Raw genomic sequence first — 21677 nt, forward strand, 5'->3', positions numbered from 1 at the left:
TCCTGATATTTGGTAAGATCTTCATGTGAGGAACATATTCGTCTTATTCTCATAAATTGAGATTTTGGAATGTTTTTTGTAATATGTTTTGGATGGAAACTTTTGGCCACCTGCACATGCCAGGCATTTTACATCGGCCAGACATCCAGGCAGTTCCGCATTAGAATTTCGGAGCACTTGGGGGACATCAGAAACCACAGAATGACTAATGCACTGTATAAACACTCAACTAAACATTTAAATGCAAGATTCACTTTTACTATTATTGATCGCATTGTGGGGGATCGTTCCTTTAAATCAGGATGGCATGACATTCTCAATACAAAGGAAAGAAGGTGGATTATTAAACTAGGGGGACTTTTTCCCCCAGGACTAAATGACAAATTATAAGTTTGCAGTAAGTAATTTTATTCTTATTGTATAACATTACATTTTCTATTCTTTTGTTTTCTTAATTTGATTTTTTTCAATACAGGAGTTTTGTCTCACCTTGGCATACTAGCATATGGGTAGACTATAATTTTATAATGTGTTTTTGGTGATAATTCACTATTATAACATATACTTAATTAATTACAGGAAATGATGTCATGGATTTAAAAATTCCACAGCTATATAAGGGCTTCTTGTAAATTCATTGAAGTATTACTGAGGAAAGCTTATAGCTGAAACCGGTCTAATCACCAGCTTTTTGAAGTTCAAATAAACCTTTTTGTTTGACTCTCCAAGGTGCTGGCATTTTTTGTTTTTTGGATCAACCTACTTGCTTGCCGTGCACCAGCCTAACTTGCTAGCTACATCCTTACAATTCAGTTTGTTTCTTGCTGGCTGTGGGCATTTGGAGAGTCCTCAACTTTGTAGCTGCATATTTCTGTATCTGCTGAGTCCCTTTTCGAGATACCAAGGATTTTTCAAGACATCATTTTTATTTTCATTTCTATTTTTTACAAAACTCCCTCAACTTCATCCATCCATGATGTTTGGGCTTCTATGAGCAAATATCTTTTGCCTCCGGTGCCGTTTCTGAGGTCGAACGGGAAGACATCATTACATCTGCTTATTCATTGAGGAGCGGCCGTTAAATTTAGCACCATTTGCCGTACGGATAAGTAATACCATTTATTGACTATTTTCCTGACTTGGGGCTCATAGGTGGTGTTTCCCTAACCACGTTGGGGCACAAGAATCGTATTGTACGCCATTTTTTCACATCGGGCAACAACTTGTTACTCAGGAGCAGTTTCTAAGTTGGAATTTAGGCCAATTACGCTAAGGGCATACTATATTAGTTCTGGACATTCAATACAGTATCAGGCGCTTGAATTTTTACTATATTGAGGGACATTGTCGTACGGACAATCAATATCATTTTTTAGACTGTTTTCCTGTATTTTGGCTTATTGGTGGTGTTTCCTTAACCACGTTGGGGGACAGGAATTATACTGGACGCCATTTTTTCCACATCGGGCAACAACTTGTTTATTCAGGAGCAGTTCTGTGTGTTCTGTACAGTCAATATAGTATAAGGCGCAGGAATCTTTACTACATTGGGGGACATAGTGGATGCTACAATTCTTCATATACAAGAATCTACTAAAGCAGGTACTGTGTATATTTTTTGTGTAAGTGAGACTTGATTTTACAAACAGGATCATTGTCCTGGCGGAACATTCGTGTTTGGGTCAACTATATAATAAATGAGACGTCTCCGCCATTTGGGATTAGTGCTGATTATGATTTCGACATAATAACAATAACTTTTCCTGCTGAATCGAAGGAGAAATCTAATTTGGAAGTGAACAGACTTAGCGACTTGACTTTGGGATACTATCTCATATATTGGGACAATTTTTGTAATATTTTGGGACTTAATTGATCTAACCCATATTTTTGTTTTCTATAATCAAACTATGAAGTGTCAACATTGTGTATAATTATATTTCAGCAAGTATAATACTGTATGGTTTTATGTTTGGGTCTTATGGACTTCGGATGCTTACGGCGCAGTGTGTATGTGGTTTTTTCACTGTGTGCCATTTTGAAAATCTGTAACTGGTTGTCTATGTGGGCAAATAACTCAGTTCTAATGTTGGGAGTGTTAACATCGTGAATGGCTTTGATTACGTTAACAATAATGGATGGTGTCATTTCTAGGTTTTCAATATAGAAGAACTATAACCTATTGAATTTACAAAATACGCTATTCATAGAGCGCCATTTTGATTACGCTAGAATGATTTACTAGGGCATGCTGCCATATAACTAATATAATCACTGTTTTTTTATAAGAAGGTTACATTTAAACAGGGTAGGCACCAATTGAATTTACAAAACACGCTATTCATAAAGCGCCATTTTTGATTACGCTAGAAGGATTTATTAGGGCATGCAGCCTTATAACTAATATCATTACTGTGTTTTTTCATAACAAGGTTACATTCAAATATACTTTATAAGGGTTAGGTAGCCATTTATCAACAAGGTAGTAAGAACACATGTGGTTATTAGTACTTCTGTATTTTTTTTTTGTGTTTATTTCTCTTTGGAATTTTGGATACCATTTGGAACTTATACGTACCTGTTAAATATATACTTGGTTGGTTCAGGGACAACGCAAAACTATTAGATCTTTATTTATGGCATACTTTTTTAAGGATATAGGGCTCTGACTATTCCCTGACGACATTGGATTTAATTTTAACCTAAACACAACACCATTGGGTATTATAACTTTTGGGGCCTATCGGCTCATATATTTCTACCTTTTGAATACATAGGGTGTTCTATCAATAGGGTTCAACTACATATATATATACACTGTTGATTTAAGTGTGGATTTCACAAAATAAGTGTATAAGTTAGTTTTCCCTACCGGGCATCCTTGTGTCCATTTGAATATTGGATACTTGGGCTGACCATGTCCTAACCTTTTCAACCATGTGGAAACTATATTAGGGTTGACCAGATTTTTGTTTCTATAAATTTATACCAATTATATGGACCCAATTGGTGGATTTTCCAGTTTTTAGGACATTATTATAAATAACCATTTATATTATATACACATTTTGTGTTGACCTTTAGCTATATAATAGGTATGATTTGATAGCAGGTTAAATTTAACATTGACTTGGATCTATCCTGATTATTCCAACAGGGATATAGGTGTTACGGACATATCCTGGGGTCAATTTATAGTAGGTTCACTGACATATACACAATCTAGAATATATATTTTTTCACTTCAGTCCAATAAAGATCATCTTAGATACAGAGATCCCTATGGACTTCTACCCATATTGGTGAATATCATTTTCAGTGCTAATCATTGTCAGTAGTCACCTATGCTTAACATTTAGATCTATCTGGCATTTGTATAGTTCAGTATATTTGATCATTATTTGCCAATATTTTTTCTGAATATAAGATTTTCCTATAATAACCAGATTTACCCCCCACCATTAAACTCTGTGCCCCTCTGGATTCGAATTGTTTTGGATTCCTCAGTAATTTAACACTTCCTTGGCTGGCTTGTTATAACAATCTCTGTGATTTATATTTGACCATATATTTTCAGTCTAGTGTGAACCAAACCAGTGCAACTTATTGTCATGGATCTTGAAAAATTACTATTAGGCCTATGCTCCGACAAGGACGATCTAAAAATTTTTGGGATTGGCATTGACCAAAATGAAACAATTGATGCAGATAGGGCAGATCCAGTTGACGGTTGCGAGAATTCCTTTCACAAACTTGGAAAACAAATCAAGGCCCTAAGAACCAATATCTGGCATCATAAGCTTTTCAAAGCGTACCAAATACAAAACATAACCCCACGGGGTTTAAGATGCAAGATACAGCCACTAGTGGCCAATCCAGATGAGACTCTAATTAAAGAGTGGCAGAGAGCACAACAAGAAGCGGCGATGGCCAGGGTTAATATACTGTCAGCCTATTATGAGAGAACTATTAAAAACAATATTGAGCAGGTGGAAAAAACTTGCCACTCACTTAAACATCATGAAGGGACCAATACTTTTCAGGATTGTTTAAACAAGTTGGCCAAGGAGGTCTCCACTTTGGAGAATAACTTAAAAAGTAGGAAACTTCATAAGTTTTCTCGTGACAAAGAGGACTACCTTAAGGGTAGACAATTCGAATCACAGAAGGGTGTCAGGTTTGCCCAAGGCACTAGACATGTGCCTTCCAATCGAAAGAAAAGACCCAGGTCTATTCTTAAGAAAACGGGCTCAAATTATATCACATCTGGGGAGGAATCTTCCACTACAGATACAGACATCTCCACAGTTGGGGACTCTCCAAATGCCAAAAGGGGTAGAACATCACAACACCCTTTAGGGGAAAGAAACATAGAGCCGGAAGAAAACATAGGGGTTACAAGTCTGGAAGAACTTTTTATGACAGTGATAAAATAAATCAATACTATACGAATGTACACAATATTTCCAAACATGTTTTAACTGAGGAACAGCAAGCACTTTTGAATAAAGGACTCGGTTTTATCCCAGGTTTCTTTATTGATGAGAGCACTTTTGTATCTGACATTTTAGATTTTTGTAGAAAGATTAATTTAAAAATATTCTTTCAGCAGCAGGACCAACATACAGACACTCAAAGATCAACTGAATTTAAATTTCATAAATCCACATTCACACCCCCAATGGATAAGCATGTCTCTGTGTTTCAACAGGCTGTTCTCAAAGATTTACATTTTCATTACAGCTCTCCAGACATTATGCACAACAATATTTCCAAACAGGAACAGCTTGCCCTCACACAACTCAAAAATAACCAAGACATTGTTATTATCCCAGCAGACAAGGGGGGTGCGGTTGTGGTTATGGACAATGACTACTATTTGTATGAAGCAAACAGACAATTATCCAATCACCACCACTATATGAAGATGGATATTGATCCAACATCTGGCTTTAAAAATGAAATTATTTTATTTCTGAAAGAGGCAGTGGAAAATGGTATTATTTCAGAAAAGACTAAGAAACATCTTACAGTTAAAGATCCTGCCAAACAATATCTATACCTTCTACCCAAGATTCACAAATCTTTGGAACAACCACCGGGTAGACCAATTGTATCGGGCATTGGCTCACTAACGGAACCCCTTTCAGCCTTTCTTACGGAAAAGCTAAAACCACTGTTGAAATTTATTCGTGCTAGAATACAGGACACCACTGAATTTCTGAATATTGTCACCGACACACAGTTGGATTCGGATTGGCTCATGTGCACTTTGGACGTTTCTTCTTTATATACCAGCATCCCTCATTGGGCTGGCCTGATGGCATTGGAGTTTTGGTTACACAAAGCTGATTTATACCCACCAGGAATGAATACACTAATATTATGCATGGCGGAACACATCTTGACCAAAATGTATTCTATTTCCAACAGAATTGCTACTGGCAATTACAGGGAACAGCCATGGGAGCCTCCTTCGCCCATATATGGATTTGTTTATGGGATACATAGAGGAAACCATTATATATGATCCAATGCACAATATATATTTACCAGAAATCGACATTTGGAGGAGATACCTGGACGACTGTTGGATGGTTTGGAAAGGAGGACAGGAATATTTAAGGGAATTTTTGGAATACCTTAATGGCAATATTTGGGGGATTGAATTTACTGAAGAACATCATCTCAATGAAATTAATTTTTTGGATGTCCATCTTAAAAGACAGATGGACAACACATTATCAACATCTATACATAGAAAATTTCCCCAGTATAATACTCTCCTACATGCCAAAAGTTTCCATCCAAAACATATTACAAAAAACATTCCAAAATCTCAATTTATGAGAATAAGACGAATATGTTCCTCACATGAAGATCTTACCAAATATCAGGAAGACCTAACCAACAGATTTTTGTCTAGAGGATACTCACCAGAAATCATAAACTCAGCAGTGTGCACCTGTAACTCCATACCTAGAGAGTCTTTATTGGAATATAAGAAAGGAAAGGCAAAAGATGATTCCGAAGTATGCAGATTGGTCACTACCTATGGCCGTAACAGCAGAAATCTTATTAACATTGTCAATAACCACTGGAATATACTCAACTCGCACCCCCTTTTAGAAAATTACTTAGGAGAACGTTGTTACTTCTCCTATAGAAAGGGGAAATCCCTATGCAGCCATTTTTCTCATTACAAAAAAACATCCAAAATCAAGCAGGACAACTTTACACAAAGGACACTTACTGGGGATAAGTTGATTGGGAACTTCCCCTGTGGCCATTGCAGTTTTTGCAATTACATTTTTAAAACCACGAGCTTTACTAGCAAAAACACGAGTCAGGTATATGACATCAACTTCTTCGGAAATTGTAGTTCTGACTGGATAATCTATCTAGCCACCTGCACATGCCAGGCATTTTACATCGGCCAGACATCCAGGCAGTTCCGCATTAGAATTTCGGAGCACTTGGGGGACATCAGAAACCACAGAATGACTAATGCACTGTATAAACACTCAACTAAACATTTAAATGCAAGATTCACTTTTACTATTATTGATCGCATTGTGGGGGATCGTTCCTTTAAATCAGGATGGCATGACATTCTCAATACAAAGGAAAGAAGGTGGATTATTAAACTAGGGGGACTTTTCCCCAGGACTAAATGACAAATTATAAGTTTGCAGTAAGTAATTTTATTCTTATTGTATAACATTACATTTTCTATTCTTTTGTTTTCTTAATTTGATTTTTTTCAATACAGGAGTTTTGTCTCACCTTGGCATACTAGCATATGGGTAGACTATAATTTTATAATGTGTTTTTGGTGATAATTCACTATTATAACATATACTTAATTAATTACAGGAAATGATGTCATGGATTTAAAAATTCCACAGCTATATAAGGGCTTCTTGTAAATTCATTGAAGTATTACTGAGGAAAGCTTATAGCTGAAACCGGTCTAATCACCAGCTTTTTGAAGTTTAAATAAACCTTTTTGTTTGACTCTCCAAGGTGCTGGCATTTTTTGTTTTTTGGATCAACCTACTTGCTTGCCGTGCACCAGCCTAACTTGCTAGCTACATCCTTACAATTGAGTCAGAGAGGGGTATCATTCCCAGGGTTCCTACTGAGCCAGTGTATGTGCTATGCATTGCCTCTTTGCCAAGGCCAGGGCATACTGGGCACGCCTCCTTCTGCCTACTGGGGCAGGCTCAGGTTGTTCCTCCTCCGAGTCATGCTCTGCCTGTGATGGCCTTGGCAATGGTGGGGGGCTGTTTGTCCCGGCCCTATGCTGGTCCTGCTGCAGCTGTTTTCACAGAATCATATTATGTAGCATAGCACATACCATGACAATTTGGGTACATGTAGTTGGTGAGTACTGCAAGGCTCCACCAGATGTGTCCAGGCACCGGAACCGTGACTTGAGCAGCCCAAACACACGCTCTATTACATTACGTGTTTGTGCATGTGCCTCATTATGGCGTTCTTGTTCAGGTGTGTGTGCGTTTCTGATGGGTGTCATCAGCCATGGCTCCAGTGCATATCCAGCATCCCCCACTAGGTGACCATGTGGGATGTCCCCATTGGCAAATGTCTGGTACAGCTGCGTCAAATGCCAGATATGGGAATCATGGTAGCTCCCAGGGCAGCCAACACACACATTCATTATTATGCCCTAGGCATCACACATGACCTGGCAGTTGATAGAGGGGAAGCCCTTGCGGTTAATGTAGGCCCTACCCCGCTCACCGGCTTTTGCTTTGATGCATATGTGCATGCAGTCTATTGCACCCACTACCTCAGGGTATTCTGCTATTTGATGGAAGAGATGCATATTGCTGGCCAATACCTCATGGGAATTGGGGAAATATACATGCTCACCGACATGTGCTGACATGGCATCCAGGAACTGGTGCAGTACCCTGGAGGCTGATGCCTGTGAAATTCCCATCATATCACCAGTTGTTCTCTGGAAGGTACCTGTTGCTAGTATTCTTAGGCCAACACATACCTTGGTTTCCACTGGGATGGGTTCCCCTCTGTTGGTTCTGTGTGTGAGGCGTGGCCTGCACAGCTCAACAATTTGCTGCAGGAGGTCTCTGTCCACTCTATAGCGCTCCACTATCTCCAGCTCATGTAACCCCTGGTAGGTGACCCTGGGCCTGTACACTCTTCTCCGTCTCCTCACTGTGGGTTGTCTGGCAGCATTTGCATTGTCACCACCCTCAGCAAGTCTCCTATGTCTTCTTATAACAGCTATGGCAGCCCCTAGCATGTTTGGTCTGAGTGTAGCTTTTTCAGTTTTCACTTCTACTAGCTTACTCCTGTCTTGCAGTGTCTCTTGAGAGAAACATACTGCAATGCTGTTTGCAGTGTTTTAAGTGCTAGGCTAGGCTAGTATTCTGCCTGTGTAATTGCCTGCTTCTAATTGTTTTCACCTGCTAGCTCTACCAGTATTCCCTGCTAGCTTCCTACTATTTCTTCTGCTTCCCTTTTCCTCTCTGTTTCCTCAGGGGGGAGCAGCACGCATACCAGCAGAAACACACTCACAGTGGCTACCACGCACTCACACATGCTTACACGGACTAGAATCTGCTTATTCGGGTTAAAACGCGCGCACACCAGCTCAAACAGGTTTACAGATCTTTACACAGGCTCCTACATGCTTACTCTACCTTACACGTGAGCACTCTGTCTTACTCGCGCCTCCCAGCACGCACACACGCGCATGCACGCACAGCAAGAAACTTTGGTGTTGGCCACAGTGTACACCTTCCATTTCTTGACTTTCCCATGCTTATCTGTTGACACTCCTCTTTCTATGCTGTGTGATTGACATCTTTCACATACCACTTTGCTCCAATGAGCTTGATTTCTTCCTGACATTCCCCCCCTGTGATGTCACCTATCTCCTACTCTGTTACTCCCCCTTATCTAACTCTTACACTACACAGAATGTGCTCATTTGCTATGTGACAGTGTGATTCAGTATCCTACCACTCATTTACATAGGATTGCCTACTAATGCTTAGTTACATGTCTTACACTCAGCTTCCCCCCTTAGCAACCACTAAACGGTGGCCATGTTGTTTTCGGTCTGCTAGTCCCTGCATTGCAAATCCATGCATTACATAAAACCCACATTTGTGGGTTTCAAACCTTTATTTTTATGTCTTATTTAGCGCAGCCCATTTGCGTGGGGCTGCGCTGCGTTTAAACATCGCCGATCGCCAAAAAAAAAAGTATTTTATTTCATGTTTGCATCGGGTTACCGTGCCAATGGCCACATATTTGGCCATTGGCATGCTGCCTGCTACATATGCACACTTTATTTGGAGCTGTCATGGCTCCATTGTGTTATTTGCAGTAACGTACTCAGTTGTCAACTGAGTACATTTCTGCACCTAACACGACTCTTACACGGGCTGGTTTCAGCTTTGTGGATCGCTAATCTACCTCATTTGCATGCCTTTCAGCTGCAAGTGAGGTAATTAGCATATCCACGCCCTGCCCGTGTAAGAGACGTTTTAGCTGGTCTCTTACACGGGATTTTGGGCTGTTCCTGGATCGCGATGGCTGCATGGAGTCTTACACGACTCTTAGACTCCTTGCAAGCCATCGTGAATCCCCCCTTTATCTTCCTTAATAACATTTTCTGTATTTTTATATACAATCCAATAATCTGTCCAATTTCCATATACAAATCTAGTTGTAATATGCTCTTCCCATAACAGCTAGCTTCTTTTTTCAAGTTCCATCCTAATATTTACATCATTCATTTTTTTTGGATTACTTTTCCTATCTTAATATAATTTTCATTCTCTTTGAAATAATGCCCAAACAGCAACAGGGTCTAAAAATCCAACATTTCCACTATCCCCTTTTCTCCCAGAGGAGCTGAAAATAATATTTCTGCCCTTAAATACTTACTCTTATAAGTGAATTCTCTATCTTCCCCAATTTTTGAAACATCTATTTTTAATATTTTTCAAAATTTTTAGATGCCTTTTAAGATTTCCTCTATCTGTTTTCTTACAATTAAAAAACAAGTAATCTTTTTGGTATCCCCTAAGTCTCAAACAACCCACTATAGAAGTATAGTGAGTCATAACTACATTCTTGTTATGTATTATGTAAGAGGCCATCATTTCAAACAATTCCAATTATTTATCATTTGTTTGTGCATAAATTATAATAACTCTTATTGGTTGCCCCTTATTTCTAGTATGTATAACTGATAATCTGTCTGTTTTAACAATTAAGTGATCCATTAGCAAAGTATTTACTACTTAAAAAGCATAGCTGTTCCTGCACATTTTTTCTATTCCTAGATTCCATACAATTCTCCCATAAAATGATTCCATCTGCTCCCTTTTTCCTTTTGTAAAAATCTAATATCTACTAATCCTGTTATATCAGCTGATACATTTTTACACCACTGATACACCATCATTCTTTTCACATAACTGATTATAATGTTTCATTAACAACCTTAAAGTTATCCATTCCATTTTTCCTTTCCTTTAAGTTTTTACTTTAAATTTCTCTTCCTCTCTCATACCCTTTTACCGAGCATTTCTTCCTTTCACTTTAAACCATCTCTTTTCTACCCCTCACTTTCCTCAATTAAAATATTAGCTTCTCTTTTCTATAAACTGATTTCTTTATTTTCTTCCCCTTTTTATAATTATCTTATTATCTTCTTTTGCAACGTCATCTCATGATTCCTTATTCTCTGTTATTTAATTTTACTATTTCTTCACATGTTTTTACTTTCAACTGGAGAAGCCATCCCTAGATACCCAGTTTCCTTATCTTTATAACACTTACAAAATTTCTGCTATTCTGTCCTATCTTGTCACAAACAGTACATCTTCCTTTATTACATTTTTCAATGAGTTAATCTTCCACAAAAAAATAAATATACAATAATAAAAAACAGGGTTGGGTTGACCCCAATATTTGGCAAACCCCTTTGCTCCATTTACCATTAATATATTAGACAAAAAGGCTGTATTTCAATATTGTTCATTTTCAGAATAACAGAATATTCTCACTCTATATTCCACAGTTATCTGCTATCATGAATCTACATAATAACATCAGTTTTTCCAATCATTGTTTTAAATATTCTTTGTGTTTATCAGTTCTAAATTGAACATTTATTTTTTTCTTCGTCTTTCTATTAAGCATATTAACCACACTCCTATTCCAAAAATGTATTTTTTAAACTTCATATTTATTAAAAAAATATTTCTAATCCTTCTCCACTTTTGAATATAATGTCACAAAATGTTTCTTTGTCAGTTGAAATAAATGCTCTTACTTCAATGTGTGTCTCCTCAAAGGTATCAACAATGTGTCCCATACCTCATATCTATCTATTGGTTTGTTTTCTTTTGCTTGAATTTACACAACATGCTTTTATTTTGGAACTAATACATTTCCTTCCTTGTTTTGTTTCTTTACTTTGGCAACAACACTCGCATATGTAAGCTCATCTCCATTTTTCTTCAAGTGTTCCTTCATTTTCCTGCCCTCTTTCTTCCTGGAATATATCTCTCCATGATATCTTTGGTTTCTTCTGCTAAATTAACTCATGTACTAATCCATCCTGCAACCCTCCTAACTGGATGGTTGTAACAACAACTTCATCATGTGCTTCCACAGCCTCCATTTCACCTTATTCAAAAAGCATTTTCTAAAATAAGCTTTCTGAGTTATTTCCTTCATTTTCACCAAAAGCAACTGTCTTTTCACTAATTAACTCAATGTTGCTATATACAACTCCTCCCAGCTATCACTGTGCTAGGAACAGGAGTCCCACTTATACATCTGAACACTTAAGCATCAAAACACTCTCACTCACAATGAGGGGGGGTCCTTTATTTTATACCTTACAGTATTTATATAATATTTAAATTATTTATAGTATTTACACTATTTACAATGTAGTGTACATTATATTACTCACATAATCTACAAATTTCAGTAGCACATTTATGTTTTTGACCCACTCTCCTAATCATAAAGCCAAAATCTTATCTTTTTTTTAATTTTCTGCCAAGTCCCATTTTTCATTGAATATAATTTCTTTTACTCTTTCATTCCAAATAGTCCATAAAACAGCAAACATTTGTATCTATTTTATACACATAATTCTTACTTTTGTTTCTATAAAAACATTTTCTATACTGTCCACATTAACATTTCCACACATTTTATATTATCAAAATACTTCAAATCACACAACTTTTTCCAGTTTCACTACCATTTGACATTTCAAAAATACATATTCAGCTGTTTTAAACTCTTTACAATAATTACACATTTCTATAGTCTTTTCTTTTATATGGGATATTAGCTTTTGCTGGTAATTTTCTTGCAAATAGCCTCCATAAAAAATCTTGATATTCAACCATATGTTTAAGTCTTTCTTTCCTTATTTTAAAGACTTAATTTTTTCCACATGCAAATGGCCTCATCTATATATATATATATATATATATATATATATATATATATATATATATATATATATATATATAATATTTACACATAATGTTTCTATACCATTTTCTTTTTTCATAATCAACTTCATCTAGGTTTATTTTCCATAGTAATATATTTTCTTAATAAGAATACATTTCATTATTAGTGCTGTGTCTTATCCTTTTAAAATTAAAAAGTAACTTCAGTTTTTTATCACATTTGTTTCTTAATATTTTGGTGAATATATCACCTTTATTACCCTTCAACTTCTAAATAACTTTATACATATTTAATGAGGCTGCATAAAGCAATGAGTAAATTAATCCTAATCCTCCTGTATTGTTCTCAACATATAGAACCCCTCTCGTGATAGAGTTTAACTGAGAACCCCATATAAAATTAAATGTCTATCTCATATTCTAAAGGTAAGTTAAATACACTGGCCAAATAAGCCATTTTTGCAAATAATATCAAATGAATCATTTTTAAATGACGCGTCTTTCAGAACATGCATACTTTTCTCATTTTTCAATCATACTCTTACACTGCATACCTCTTACATCCTGCTTCGCAAAGCATATACCCAAAAATGTTATTTTATCCATATTAATGTCAATATCTCATATTTTTCCCAATATATCCCAAACCCTTGCATTTATCTTTATTCAAATACAATTTTATAGCATTTAAACACTCATTTAAATAATTCAACACTAAGTTCATTCCATCAGTAGCTTTTATCACAAATATAATATCATCTGTGTAAGTTGATAAAATAGGTATACTAATATTTTCATCTGTCACATGTCTCTTTCTGCATGTCTTAATTTAAGGTCTATATTAGATCACCGAATGCTTAGGTAAGCGAACAGTGATTAATCGACCCCATGTAAGCGAAAGCTTACAAAACTGAACTGTCAGAACAGAGATTTTTTTCCCAAGGGAAAAAAAAATCACTGTTCCAACAAAAAAAAAAAAAGAAAGCACATTAAAACATGAGATTAAGTGGGGGTCTTCACCCCTCATACCCCCCAACGAGGGGGACTGTGCCCCCCACAACCCCCTACTTAAATATACCAACTCCGAGACTGCACTACAGTGCCGAAAATGGCAAAGTACCAAAGCGGCCAAGCAAATTCTTTCCCAGGGAAAGAATTCGCTTGCATGCCACTTCAATATTTTGCAGTTTCAGTTTTGTCAATTTGACCACGATGCATTCAAAAACATGCATCTTCGGTCTGCTGATAGGAACCCCTTGATTTATACAAACCACAAATGTATTAATTACAAAAAAAAACCAAACTGTCTAAAGGGCAACCTTGTCTTATACTTGTAATGCATATTTCTTGACATAACCAGCCATGTACCAACATTTTCATTCTGTTATATTCATAAGCAGTAATGCATACATTTCTTGTTTTTGAGCTAATATTATATGACTGAAAAAATCTCCAATCATTATTTTTATTTTGTATTCCTGCAAATTCAGTCATCTAATAATTCTCTAATAATAACAGATCTTGACTTTCCCTCCCTTTTGTATTACATATTATCTTCTCTATTGTAATATGAAACCTTTTCTCCATTCTGTTCTGTATAATTTTCATAAATATCTTTTAATATGTATTATTTAAAATTAAATGCCTATAGTTTTTCATCTCTTTTTAGCACCCTTCTTCCATACAAACTTTAAAATACCACTACATCATTCTTTATACTTGAAACCTTCTCTTAACTTGTTACAGCTGAATGCACCTCCAGACGTTTCTGCAGTTACCTCCTACTGATGCCTCTAGGCATCAAATACCACTTTTTCATATTTACATTAATAATTCCAAAATCATGTTACATACAAGGTATCAGAAGATTTCATCTTAAAGCATACATGATGGCAAAGATAATTGTTTTAATATTTGACCTCTATCTAATGCAGCTAATTTGATCCATCCATCCACAACTCATTTTTCCAATTTTTGCACATGGGGTCAGGATGTCACTTTACCAGTAACAATCATCTAGAGCCAAGGTTTACATTGCTGGGTGGCTAGTCTTGCTGGGTAGTTCTTTCACACCACATGAACACTCATTTCTATGGCTAATTTAGAGTGCCTAATCCACCTACTGCAAGTCGTTGGAATGTGGGAGGAAACTGGAGTGCCCAGGGGAAACGTACACTAACACAGGGAGCACATGCAGACTCCAAACAGAAGGCACCCCAGCCAAGAATTGAATCTGGGAACCTATTGCTGTGAGGTGACAGTGCTATCCACTGCGCCACATGGCTAAAGAAATACTGAACATTATTTGTATACTATTTATATTGTAATTATTTTCATATTTCTCTAAATATCTCATGATTGAAGTAACATAGACAGAACTGCATAGCCTCATGTGAAAACTCACATCTGTATGAAGAAAATCCTGCTGGCAGTAAGTTTCTTCCTTGGATAGTTATGGAAATATCATAAGCTGTTTATACAACATTACAAAATTAATATTCACCACCTTTATTTTTGCTTATAAAATCCAATTTAAAGCATCAAACATAATGAATGCCACTAATGTAAAGATTAATGTATCCTGAATAGTTTGCCATTTACAGTTTTCTAGTAACACATATGGCTCCAGAAATATGAATATTTGTTTGGACTGTAAGGTGATAACTTCATTTTTTTAAAGGCTCAAGCCACATCCACTGGGAGTTAAAAGTATACCCTCAAACGAGCTGTACTGGAGGGAATGAGTTAACCATTCATTCATTATATCCCGAAAACATCTTTTTTATCATATTAACATATCTTTATATATATGGTATTCTATTCCATTAGGTCCCCCTGATTCTATATTAACTGTTGCTAATATGTTTCCATTTCCTTTATAAGAATTTCCTTTCCAATTCTTTATGATCTTGTTCTGAAAATGTTTCACATTCCATAGTTTTCCCCTTTAAAATTTCTGTAACATATTGCACTATAGCATCCATTATCTTTTCTTAGCTAATCTGAAGTATTCCTCATGCATCTTTTTACTTCTGTCATTATACTATTGTCTTCTTTAATTATCTTACTCAAATAAGGAGCTGCTTCTTCATTTCTTCCTGGCAAAAAAAAAAAAAAAATCTTTGTTTATATAATAAGAACTTGATTTCATCCTGATTCATGATACATATATATTTCTCTCTACTAAATTATTCTCTATCATTCCTTTCAAAATTATTAAATGCTTCATTACTTAACTTACCGTAAGCTTTCTGTACCTTCCTACTATTCTGCACTTGACAATCTATATAACACTTCTTGTGTTTCTCTTTAAATACTATCCACCATTCAGACCGATTTTTGTAAAAATCTCTCATACCTATATGAAATTCCCAAAGTTTTAAAATTGTTAATTGAAGTGTCTTTATGACCATTTCTATATTTATTTATTCATCTTTCTTTTTAATTTCAATCCATATGCCAACATTGTCTGAAAAATCTACCTTCTATCAAAACTTCTTCTGATATGTCTATTCCAGAAGATATCAAGAAATAATCTCTTTCTCTTTTATGATCACCTCTACTATTTACCATTTTATTTACATGACCACAGTTCTTCTTCTTTTCTTTTCATAAATCACAATTAAAGTAACCTAAATAATATCCATATTTATTGTTATATATTCCAATATTTTTTAAATATATTTTTGCTTTCCTTTTGTGTGACATAAGCATACAAAGCTATGATTCTATACACTTGCCCTTTCCATTTTATATCTATATTTGCCCAATATAACTAATGTTAAATCTAAAACTGTTATATAATCTTTACACAAAATGCATATTCCTGAAAAATGTCTCTCTACCTAAATTGCACACCACTTTATTTCTCCATAATACCTCTGTTTGCAATCTATTATTATTATTATTAAGAAAATGTATATCTTCTAAAACAGTTATATCTACATGAAATGTTTTACACCATTCCAGAATAACTAATATTTTCATAGTAGTTACATTAATTACAACTACATAATCTACAATTATCGCTTTCTAGCTTGTTAGTTCTCACTGTTAATCAAAATATTATCCTTGACATCCTTCCTCACAGAAACTTCCTCACAGTAAACAAACTAACAACACTCATGGTAAAGCCCTATTCTCAAATCAAATAGCCAAATTATGGAACTCTCTACCCCACACTCTCCAAAACACACCTGAATCTACCAATTTCAAACAACTACTATTTGAACATCTATCCAAGAGCTGGCACTGTTCCTGGGTCAAACCTGACTGACAAGATATCTATAACTCTCTCAACACACTGTCCACTCCTTACCTCATTTTCTCCCTCTCCTCAGTGTTTATTACTATATATATATATATATATATATATATATATATATATATATATAAAACTATTACTTAATATGTACACCGTACTAATTTTATTTTTCTCACAGTGAGCTTCACTGAAATTCTTGTGTGTTTTTCTTTTTGAACCTGTATCTACTAGAAAACTGTACTGAATACTTCTTTGTATACACTAACTAGATGATGTGTATTCTCATTCTTACTGTATGTGTACTATTGTACTATCTAATTATTACATTTTGCTTATATTTCTGTGGAGCTTTTTTCCCCAGGGCCTCCACTGGAAATAGGCATCTTCCCAGTCGGACTTTCCCAGTATACAATTGTAAATAAATAAATTTACATTTCTTTTTACTTTCATATTACTTCCTATAAATTTTCTTTTTTTCCCTTTACCTTTTTCTGATTGATTTTTTTCCCTTTCTTTTGCTACATTCCACTGTACATATTCATTATCACTTATTTCTGAGCCTGCCTCTATTTTTTTTTACTTTTCTAATTTCTTCACCTTTGTCTTTAATCTCACCCTCAAAGTCTTGCTCTGTACTTACATGCTCTTGCTCTTTTTCTTTTAAGTGACTAACCATTTCCCTTTCAACAATATCAGCATTTTCATGACACTCTATCCATTTTTGCATCGTGTCCCATTTCCCTACATATGGCATCTTCTCTTCCTACAATTGCTTACTAAATGATCCAACATTCCCAGCAGAAAAACACGTTTTTGGTTGACCCCAATATTTTACAGCCCGGTTATCACCTTTGACATTAATAATGCCTGGAATATACTTATTATTATTATTATTGTTGTTTGTTTGCAATATCACATTACAGTTCCAAGCCCCTGTTCATCAACCTCTTTTATCATAAACCTTAGAAATGTCCAGTATTTCTTTACATATTTGCTGTAAATGTTCTTTTAAAGTTTCTTTTTCTACTTCAGTTCTAAACTAAATATGTATTTTTCTTCTTATTTCTCTACTGAATGCCTTAAAAACATATTTATTCCATAGATAATAGTCTTTCTTTTCCTCATATTCTTCCAAAAATCTCTCTAATATATATTCAAAAATAATGTCAGAAAAAGTTCTTAATTAGTATGAACAAGGGTTCTTACCTGTGATGCCTTTGTATCTAAAGGCATAATTACTTCATCCCAAATTTTACACCTGTCCATTTCTTCATTGGTTTTAGTGGAAATTCTTACTATATAATTTTTCTTAGTTTTCATCACTATTGTAGCCATCTCTTCTTTCCTTTATTTCCCTTCCCCATCTCAATGAAGGATTTCTTATTTAAAGAACTCAAAATCTCCAGTGCAGCTTCCATCTATATTCTTTCCATAATATCATCCCAAGATGTATCTCTCCCATTCTTTGGTTCACTTACACTAACCATGTCCTTCACCTTATAACTAACACAACCCCATAAGTCACCCCGCAACCCATCTGATTGGATGTTTCCAGTAATACATCCATCCTCACACTCCTCTTCCTTCAAAAATAACTGAAATACATCCCCCGAATCAAGAAAAGGCTCAACTGCTTTTTCTATCAACACATTCCCTCTGGTGTCTCCGAAAAAACCTCAAGAAGACTCAACCATCTTCCCTTCACCACTTGCTCATACTATGCTTCTCCTCATGATGCTCAATACATCTTGCTTCTGCAAGGGAAGGCTTGAATGCCTTCTCATTTCCCATAGAAGGAAACAATACATACATAGATGGCTCAACTGCCTTCTCTATGCCCAAACCACTGCATGCAGAATCCTGCAACTCCATTGCAGTTACTTCCAGTTTCTCCAAGCTGACAATGAGCCTTGAATGGAAGCCAGAAGTATAAAAGCAAAAATTGTTCCTCTAGCGACTAACACATAGGGGAAATTCCCTGATGCCTTAACTAAATTTCTCTAGTAGTAAAAATGCAGCTTTTGGTAATCAGGGAAAAGAGGTCACTTGTCCAGTGGGAAAAACCTGGTCAGCAAAACGATAAATAAAAAAAAAAATAAAATGGTCCTCAAGGGCCTAGATCTTAACGCATAAACCTATACCATGTGGCTAGAGATACCATAAGAGAGTTAGCAGATATGTAACAGCCTCATGGAAATTATGGTAGGTGTGTGGAGTGTCTGTCCCAGTAGATATGAAGATCTGTGTAGCATTAACTATCCTTGCTATGAGGCTTTTCAAAATTCAACAGGGAAAAGATTTGCATGCACCAGCCTTACAAATCTTACAGCAGTTCCTCTGACGTCATTCTAAAGTATGTGATAGAGCATATTTGTTTCTCATGAACTGCAGAGGAGAGAATCACTACAATATGAGCATTCTATGACATCGCCTATTTTCTGTAGGGTGTTGACTGCACCCGCATTACTATCAAAGCTCCCTTTTTCACATGGTGTCTACTACATCAGCTTGTTGGATTGCCACATAAACTGCCAGGTGGCGTGCAGTGCACATGGTACTATCTAGAATGTTTCTGTGCAGCATCCAGACAGTTCCCTTGGTTCCATAAACTGGCTACATGCATCCTGTACCAGAAATTTGTACAGAGTGACTTTCCACAAGATCATCCATTTGGTAAGTGTACACACTGCCACCCACAGACTCCTAAATAAGCTGTTAGCATGGACATAGGCAACAAGCAGTTCATAACGGTGTCCACTGTTATGTGCTACAGGTGATGAAGAATATACCTTGGAGCCATGGCTGATAATGGTCATACACATACCAAAGACCATGACAAAGATGGAGATTATCAGCCATGGTAACCCAATCCATGGGCCCAAGACCATGGCAGAGACAGGGGTTATCAGCCAGGGTTACTCCCCACATCCATACCTCACAACCTCTTAGTACAAGAAGTCTGGACAAAGGCAAAAATAATGGGGGGACAAAGGGCCAAAAATAGGGACATATTTTAAATATTGCTCCTATAAACTTAGAATTTGAAAGAATAATTTTGCATCGGCATGCAACTGCAAAAGGATATGAAGCCTGAAACTCAAATGTCTGTCATTATTTAGTGACTTTATTTCTCAATGATTTTCCAGAAGCCCACTAATTTTATGAGGCGCAGACTAAAAATCTGGACATTCTGCAAAAATCTGAACAGTTGAGAGCTATACACCATCCACAACTCCAAGACCATGGCAGAGATGGTGTACAAAACCACACTGCTACAAACACACAACATGACTGAAAGTGCAGCTGGAGTGCTGAAGGACCACTTCTGTTGCTTAGACATATCTGCTGCTCCACTGCAGTATGATCGGGTGATCTGCAGAAAGATAAGAGAAAAAATACAGGCAACTCTGGTAAAGCATGGTAGTAACTACAAATATATCCAAAAATTCAAAGTAAATAGTTCAGCTGAAAAAGCTGCTAACTGAAAATGCATTTTTTGTTGTTGCTTGTTTATCAATGAATTAAATATTTGTTTCTTCCTCATGGTGCATGTTTTTCTTTTACTTATTTCTTATCTGCAGTAAGACATTTACTGCTGTGCATCATGTAAGCAGTTACAATATAAGGACACCACTGACTGACACAGAGACTTGAGTTAGCAGTGGGGGAAAGCCAGGCAAGGAGTCATTGAAGTGACTGGGTGTAATGGTACTCACAAGGCGTTACTGGAGAACCTCACCCAGACTCTGCCACAACTTGCTATGAGGGAAAGTTTAGTTTGTTTTTGCTTTCTTGTATTTTGTATTGCTTCATTGCCTTCTTCACTTTTGTATATTGTGATTTATTTTCTTTGCACTGTGTTTTAGTCTGCTTTTAACTGCATAATTAAACTAGGAAAGAGACCCCAGCTGTGTCTCTTGTGACTCACAGAGTTTTGCCCCACTCTCCCACACCACTGCTGTTGTGTTTTTAAATTCAACTGCCCTTCTAGCTGCCTGCCCTTTTGTTAATTTGACAACAATCTTCAGGAGATTCAGGCGAGATCTTGATGAGTGGATGGGAAATAGAAAATTCACCCTGGGGATCACTCCAGTGGCTCCCCTTGACAGACGCACTGGGAACTAAGGTCACATGGCATGATGCCAGGGTAATCTTATGGTCTAGGCTTGTAAAGGCTCCAGGGCCATTAGCCTAGTACATACCTATGAACCTATGAACATATCTCCTTCACTCTCCTCTTTCATTGGCTATTGTAAGTAAGCACAGAATTATCATTTTGTGAAATCACTTCCCTTCCACTATTTAAATTTATTGGCCATCCTACTGTATTCCATAGAAACAGAATATAAAATGCCCACCCCTTGCAATCTATCTTGATCTTTTAAAATTAGTGGCTCTCCACTTAGACAGCTAAAGCTTAAGTTACCACCCTTTCATATCTTACTGCATATTGCACACTGCAGCTTTTAGTATATTAGCCCATTTTTTCCATCTTACCTTTAAAATCTGCAACATCTACTCCAAGACCACCAGTTATTGTAGAGTCAGCATTCTGATCTCTCAGTAGTCATCTTGGGATTAGTTCTTCCTTTTTCCTCCTGGTGAGAGAAGGAACATTAGGAACATAATTTCTTGGAGACTACTGATCACCAAAAGCCTATTAACTGCTTCACAGGTGACAGCTTGGAGTTTGTACTTATATTTTGCTCTTGATGAAAGATTGAGCAGAGTCCATTGGTTCCTGACTGTTTCTGGTTGGGCAGTGAGTGTTTGGGTTTGACCCTCCTGATTGGTCTGGTTGCTCTTCAAGGCATCCACCAGGAAAAAGCACCAACAAGCCTACAGACCCTTGCATCATCTGGGACAAGACTGTGGATCACCAAACAGCCTGTGGCCTGTTTCTCATC

This window comes from Protopterus annectens, chromosome 12.part0 (genome assembly GCF_019279795.1).
Source record: "Protopterus annectens isolate FY-2018-M chromosome 12.part0, PAN1.0, whole genome shotgun sequence".
NCBI classification, from domain to species: domain Eukaryota; kingdom Metazoa; phylum Chordata; order Ceratodontiformes; family Protopteridae; genus Protopterus; species Protopterus annectens.